Consider the following 7,984-nt stretch of genomic DNA (forward strand, 5'->3'; position numbering starts at 1 on the left):
TAAATTTAAGATAATCGCCAAATAAAAACAAGGTCCGGAATTCTGCGGCTGTTGGAATTCTCTTTTCCCGCCGGCAACACACCTCCACCCACGGGTTTCCTGGCAGCATGGGGTGGCTTCAATGGGAAATCGCAGTGACAATTGTCAAAGCGGGCGAATCCTGCCACCAGTGAACGGTGTGATACTGATACACACATGGCTGGGGGTCCGGAGAATCCATCCCAAAGGGTTTGGACGTGCCATTGAAAGAGGCTTTGTGAGTTGTTGCAGTGGCTCTGATAGATGGTGCAACACACTGTAGTCACAGTGCTTCAGTAGAGGAGGAAGTGAATGTTTAATGTGGCTGATGGAGTGCCAATCAAACAAAATAACTTTGTCCTGGATGGTGTTGAGCTTCTCGGGTAGTTGTATGGGGTTGCACTCATCCAGGCAAGTGGGGAGCATTCCCTCACACTTTCCTCTTGTAGATAGTGGAAACACTGTGGGAAATCAGGAGGTGAGTTACTCCCAACAATATTCCCAGCCTCTGTCCTGCTCTTGTGGCCACAGTACATAAGCGGTTATCCAGTTCAAATCCAGATCAATCATAATTCCAAGGATATTGTTTTTATCGCCAAGGAATTGGTGACTTGCTTAATTTTCCAACTAAAAGGTACAGTGACAGCCACGTGAGGAGAAGTAAAAAGGACTCCTCTGTCCTACCACTCCAAGACTGACTGTAACGGGTTTTTCTTTAATAATAATCTTTATTATTGACACAGGGAGACTGACATTAACACTGCAATGAAGTTACTGTGAAAATCCCCCAGTCGCCACATTCCAGCGCCTGTTCGGGTACACAGAGGGAGAATTCAGAATGTCCAAATTACCGAACGAGCACGTCTTTCAGGACTTGTGGGAGGAAACCGGAGCACCCGGAGGAAACCCACGCAGACAGGGGGAGAACGTACAGACTCGCAGACAGTGACCCAAGCTGGGATTCGGACTCGGGGGCCCCTGTCACTGTGAAGCAACAGTGCTAACCACTGTGCTACCTTGTGAGGTTGTAAGAGGATGAGGTGTTTATTTACTGCCTGTGTTCAACTATTTATGTGCTAATTGCAAAGAAACTAGTCTGGCAAGCATTCGCTTGAGTTTAAAACAAAAAGGGCACACTCACACACTCACACACACACACACAAGCATGCAGAATTACAAGTTATACGTTAGGTCGGTGTTCTTCAAACTCGGGGGCGGGACCTATGGGTGGGTCGCGGACGCCTGTCGGGAGGGTCGCGGAGCCGTCCTTCACGGCGCTCCTGATCGCGCAAATCCCTGCGCAGCGGCCGGCTTTTAATAACGCCGGCTGCAAGCGGCCTTCAAAATGGCTGCAGACATGTAAAAAAAATTTGCCCGCAGTGCACACGATCATCGGCGTGCATGCGCAAAACGATGCGCATGCGTGCCGATGATCGGGCACGCATGCACCGTGCGCCCGCTATTTTTTTTAACGTTCACAGATTTTTGTTTTACAAGTTCGGGAGGTTTTTATCATTTTATTCATTTATTTGATAAACTTAATTTTTATTTTTTCATTTATTTTATTCATTTTTTTTTTACAAGTTCGGGGTGGGTTTTATTCATTTATTTTATTCTTTTTTTTTATAAGTTCGGGGGGTGGTTTTATTCATTTATTTTATTCATTTTTTTTTTACAATTTTGGCACACTTACAGGAAAAAAAATGCAGAACTTTGGACAGATGGAGACTCCATACTTTCTGACACCGGAAGGCTTCACCTTCATCCACCAGGTTCCATTGGAGGAGCGTGTACGAGGGCCAAAGGGACCCAAAATCATTTCCTCCATTTTTGTCAGCAGCAAACAAGGGGCGGAATTCTCCCCTACCCGGCGTGACAGGGGGTCCCGGCGTAGGGGAGTGGCGGCAACCACTCCGGGGTCGCGCCTCCCCAAAGGTGGGGAATTCTCCGCACCTTTGGGGGCTAGCCCCGCGCCGGAGCGGTTGGCACCAGAAGATTGGCGCCAAAAACCGGCGCCAGCGGCAGCGGGGCTGGCCAAAAGGCTTTAGCCGGTCGGCGCATAGAACATAGAACGATACAGCGCAGTACAGGCCCTTCGGCCCTCGATGTTGCACCGACATAGAAAAAAAAACTAAAGCCCATCTAACCTACACTATGCCCTTATCATCCATATGCTTATCCAATAAACTTTTAAATGCCCTCAATGTTGGCGAGTTCACTACTGTTGCAGGTAGGGCATTCCACGGCCTCACCACTCTTTGCGTAAAAAACCCACCTCTGACCTCTGTCCTATATCTATTACCCCTCAATTTAAGGCTATGTCCCCTCGTGCTAGCCACCCCCATCCGCGGGAGAAGGCTCTCGCTGTCCACCCTATCTAACCCTCTGATCATTTTGTATGCCTCTATTAAGTCACCTCTTAACCTTCTTCTCTCTAACGAAAACAACCTCAAGTCCATCAGCCTTTCCTCATAAGATTTTCCCTCCATACCAGGCAACATCCTGGTAAATCTCCTCTGCACCCGTTCCAAAGCTTCCACGTCCTTACTATAATGAGGCGACCAGAACTGTACGCAATACTCCAAATGCGGCCGTACTAGAGTTTTGTACAACTGCAACATGACCTCATGGCTCCGGAACTCAATCCCTCTACCAATAAAGGCCAACACACCATAGGCCTTCTTCACAACCCTATCAACCTGGGTGGCAACTTTCAGGGATCTATGTACATGGACACCGAGATCCCTCTGCTCATCCACACTACCAAGAATTTTACCATTAGCCAAATATTCCGCATTCCTGTTATTCTTTCCAAAGTGAATCACCTCACACTTCTCCACATTAAACTCCATTTGCCACCTCTCAGCCCAGCTCTGCAGCTTATCTATGTCCCTCTGTAACCTGCAACATCCTTCCGCACTGTCTACAACTCCACCGCATGCGCCGGCGGTGATGTCAGCGGTCACCACCGGCGCATGAGCGATGTGGGTTTCTCTTCTGATTCCGCCAATGCGGAGGCCATGGTGGCCGCAGAGGAGAAAGAGTGCACCCAGGGCACTGGCCCGGAGTCTGAGCAGGGGGCCCCGATCTCGGGCCTGGCCACCGTGGGGGCACCCCCCGGGGTCCGATCGCCCCGCGCCCCCCTCAGGACCCCGGGGGCCTGGTCGCGCCGCCGATCCCGCCGCCACCAGAGGTGGTTCAATCCTCGGCGGCGGGAGAGGCCTCGCAGCGGCGGGACTTCGGCCCATCCGGGCCGGAGAATCGCCGCAGGGGCCTCTCCGATCGGAGTGGCGAGATTCCCACCGCCGCCACTTCCCGGGTGGCAGAGAATCTCTGCCACGGCGGGGGCGGGATTTTCGGCGGCCCCAGACGATTCTCCGACCCTGCTGGGGGTCGTAGAATTTCGCCCAAGGTAAGAGAAAATGGTGGGTCGCGCATTTCGGCCGGCGTGGGTCACAAAGGTCGGCCAGCGTGGGTCACGAAGGTTGGCCGGGTTGGGTCCTGAAGGTTGGCCGGTTGGTGAAAATGGGTCCCCGGAAAAAAAGTTTGAAGAATGCTGCTTAAGGTAGCTACTTTCTGAGCCAAATTCAAGTTCAATGCTGAAAGGTAACAACATTGAGAGTTCACTGTTTATGATCTCTTGGCTGCCGCAGTCCTTCTCTTTTCTTTAAATATAGAGTGACCAATTCTTTTTTTCCCAATTAAGGGACAATTTAGCGTGTCCAATTTGCCTACCCAACACAGACACAGGGAGAATGTGCAAACTCCACATGGACAGTGACCCAGGGCCAGGATTGAACCCGGGTCCTTGGCACCGTGAGGCAGCAGTGCTAACCACTGCGCCACCGTGCCACCCTCAGCAGACCCTTCTCCACGGTGGTCTTCAGGGTTCAGGAACTGAAGCTGTAAAACTGGAGGTAATTTATTTTAAAAATTGTTCCCACACCGTGGGTTTCTTAACCAATTAATCAGATTTTGTTTACAGAAGTGTTGCTTGTTCACAGTCTGGCTGGAAGTGAGGGAAAATCTCCCAAGTGCCTCCGATGATGTCACCAGGTAATCATGTGACACACCATACAGAGGGCATTGGTTACAATACATAACAAAAATGTAATCAGTCTTTTCCAGAAGTCCTGAGGTTCCTTCCAGTGAAAAATCCCCTATATCTGTGCCGGATTTGAAACTGGAATAGAGATTAGTTGGGAGTGAAGAGAAGGGGGCTCATGACTACTCCACGGGCAGCTTTACAAAACTACTGGTTTAGAAGCTTGCATGCTGCATTTAAAGAGATTTTAAAAATGATTACTCTAGTCTCATGACCTCTCTCCCCATAACGATTTCAGAAGGTATTTGCTTCATCTTTTCTCAAAGGTCGAGGAGTCTAGAACTAGAGGGCATAGGTTTAAGGTGAGAGGGGAGAGATACAAAAGAGACCAGAGGGGAAATTTCTTCACCCAGAGGGTGGTGAGCATCTGGAACGGGCCGCCGGAGGCAGTGGTAGAGGCGGGTACGATTTTGCTTTTAAAAAACAGTTAGATAGTTACATGGGCAGGGTGGGTATAGAGGGATATGGGCCAAATGTGGGTAAGTGGGACTTACTTAGTGATAGAAACTGGGCGGCATGGACAAGCTGGGCCAAAGGGCCTGTTTCCATGCTGTAAACATCTATGACTCTATGACTCTATATCTGGACAGACCATGGCTTTTGTTTCATGGTCAAGGTGGTCAGTGAGGTCACAGCCATAAACTGCTGAATATCCATTATCCATCTTGATGAGATAGGAAGAACACCTTTCCATGTGGCTATCGGCCTCGGAAACTTTCTGCCTTCGGCTTGAGAGGTAGCCTTATAGAAATACAAATGTGAAGTCTAGTGCAGCTTCAGTAAATCTTTTCAAGCAGTTCTTGACATCAGCCGGTGTGAACTTCCTTGAGGATGTTTTGGCATGTCTCAATTGTAACTCACATTGGAACTTTCCAGAAACTGCCAGACATCAGGTGACTCGTGGCAGCCATCTTAAGTCAGTGCCCTTCCTTGCTTTTAAAAAGGCCTTTGAAAACAGTTTTTATTGAAGAATATTTTTATTAAAGGTTCTCAGCTTTACATTTTACCACAAGACACAACAAATCCCCACAATATCGGACAGAGTGATCATTATTCCACATATACATACAGAAAGACCAGTAAATACTCAGACAAATGATTTAAATTATCAGTCATTGTAGTCGGCGTCTCCTTTCAAACAGATAATTTAAGGAAAGGATGCCAGAAAGAGTGGGGGATCTCAGGATAATAGGTTAATAGGATAAAGCCATAAGCACTGAGCACATGGCCCATGGTGCACGCCTTACTCCACAGGAAAACAAAAACAGAGCTACACAATTGACGGGATCCCTTATGGGGTAAAATAAACCTGATCGTGACCTGACACAACATTCCAAGATCTCCAAGCATTAAAATGATACTCCAGAAAAAGGGGAACAACAGGATACGGCCATGCACAAGTTGTGGCCTGACAGTGCACATCTCACACACAGGAGTCAAGAAGCTAAGCGTCCTTACACCATAACAAGACTCACAACACAACAGGCCTCACTCCTCTCCGGCCAAATCAGAGGCACCATTCAGGCCCCCCCCCCCCCCCCCCCCCCCCCCCCTCACCGGGCGATTTAAACCATTTTCTACCAAGGTAACCCCACCAACAAGGAGAAGAGGAATCGTCAAGACCCCTATCAACCGGAATATCTCGGGAAAGATACAATTCTCCTCCCGACAAAATAACACAGTAAGAAGTCTTACAACACCAGGTTAAAGTCCAAGAGGTCTGCTTCAAATCACTAGCTTTCGGAGCACTGCTCCTTCCTCAGGTGAATGGCGAGGTATGTTCCAGAAACATATATATAGACAAAGTCAAAGATGCCAGACAATACTTTGAATGCGAGCATTTGCAGGTAATTAAGTCTTTACAGATCCAGAGAGAGGGGTAACCCCAGGTTAAAGAGGTGTGAATTGTCTCAAGCCAGGACAGTTGGTAGGATTTCGCAAGCCCAGGCCAGATGGTGGGGGATGAATGTAATGCAACATGAATCCCAGGTCCCGGTTGAGGCCGCACTCATGTGTGCGGAACTTGGCTATAAGTTTCTGCTTGGCGATTCTGCGTTGTCGTGCGTCCTGAAGGCCGCCTTGGAGAACACTTACCCGGAGATCAGAGGCTGAATGCCCTTGACTGCTGAAGTGTTCCCCGACTGGAAGGGAACATTCCTGCCTGGCGATTATCGCGCAATGTCCGTTCATCCGTTGTCACAGCGTCTGCGTAATAAGGGAAAACCTCCGGAATTAAATATTTTTTTTTTAGAAAATATTTTATTGAGGCATTTATAATTTTAACATTTTAACATTCTAAACAACAGAGCGGTCCAACACACGGAAAAACCCCACAATAACATACCCAACTTCCCCGCCCGAACTCCTAGCTACCCACATATTAGATTCCCGCCCTTATTCTTCACTTCCATGCCTCCCCTTCACGCCCCCTCCATTCCCCTGCCCACCTCCTGCTGACGGTTAGCCTTCTTTGAAGAAGTCGACGAATGGCTGCCACCTCCAAGCGAACCCCTGTAATGAACCCCTTAAGGCGAACTTAATCTTCTTCAGCCTGAGAAACCCTGCCATGTCGCTGACCCACACCCCCGACTTAGGAGGCTCCGAGTCCCTCCATCCCAGCAAAATCCATCTCCGGGTCACCAGGAAGGCAAAGGCCAAAACGTCGGCCTCTCTCCCCGCCCCCTGGGCTCCCGGATCTTCCGACACTCCAAATATTGCCACCTCTGGACTCGGAATCACCCTCCCTTCCAGGACCTCTTTTTTTTTTCAGACTCCACACAGATAGTGACCCAAACCAGGAATCAAACCCGTGTCCCTGGTGCTGTGAAGCAATAGTGCGAATCACTGTGCTACTGTACTGAATTAGATATACATCTTGGGGCTCAAGGGATATGGGGGGGAAGGTGTGATGAAAGTATTGAACTTGATGATCAGCCATAGTCATAACGAATGGATGGCAGCGCAGACAGAAAGGGCCTCTTCCTGCTTCTATTTTGTATCTGTCGTGAGCCTGTGGCGTTTTTGAAGGACCATGATTAAACTTTGGCTTGCAGCGAAACAAACCGACTGGAACAACTCCCTCTGCTGGAAGTGAATAAATTTTTGGTTAGTAAATCAGGGAGAGCGCGAACGCAGGCCCCCACTACCACAAATTTTACAGTCGAGTATCCCGCATCTGGGGCATCAAAGGCGTCAGCACACCCGAAGTGCAATGGGCTAGCCTCGTCCTGGGTGAACCACGTTCTTGATCATGGTTTCATCCCTGCCAGGTAAGCATCCCTTCCAGGACCTCTGACATGACTCCTGAGAATCCCTGCCAAAATCCCCTCAGCTTCGGACAGGCCCGAAACATATGAACGTGATTCGCCGGACTTCCCCCGCACAGCCCACATCTGTCCTCCACCTCCTCAAAAAACCTACTCATCCGGGCCACAGTCACATGAGCCCAGTAGACCACCTTGAACTGGATCAGTCTGAGCCTGGCACATGACAAGGATGCATTGACTCTTCTCAGGGCCTTCTCCCATAGCCCGACTTCCAACTCCACTCCTAACTCTTCCTCCCACTTCCTTTTCATCTTCCCGATTGGGACCCCTTCCCACTCCATCAGTTCCTTATATATTTTTGAGACCCTCCCCTCCCCAAGCCCTGTTTTTGACATCACCTTATCCTGTATTCCCCACAGGGGGAGACGAGGGAAGCTTGGAACTTAACTCCGGACAAAATCCCGCACCTGCAGGTACCGAAATCCATTCCCACCCGGTAACTCAAACTCCTCTAGCTCCTACAGGCTCAGGAAACCCTCCTTAATAAAGTGATCCCCAAATCTCTCAATCCCTGCCCTCTGCCACCTCCTGAAGC

The 7,984-nt window shown here is 49.4% G+C and overlaps 1 non-coding gene across 1 annotated transcript; it reads right to left on the reverse strand.

Moving 5' to 3' along the window:
* Positions 1-7,237: 7,237 nt before the first annotated feature.
* LOC119965504 lies at positions 7,238-7,400 on the reverse strand. The gene has a single exon (XR_005460530.1). It is a non-coding gene; the product is annotated as a U1 spliceosomal RNA (small nuclear RNA).
* Positions 7,401-7,984: the final 584 nt, after the last annotated feature.

Source organism: Scyliorhinus canicula, chromosome 4 (assembly GCF_902713615.1).
Source record: "Scyliorhinus canicula chromosome 4, sScyCan1.1, whole genome shotgun sequence".
NCBI lineage: Eukaryota > Metazoa > Chordata > Chondrichthyes > Carcharhiniformes > Scyliorhinidae > Scyliorhinus > Scyliorhinus canicula.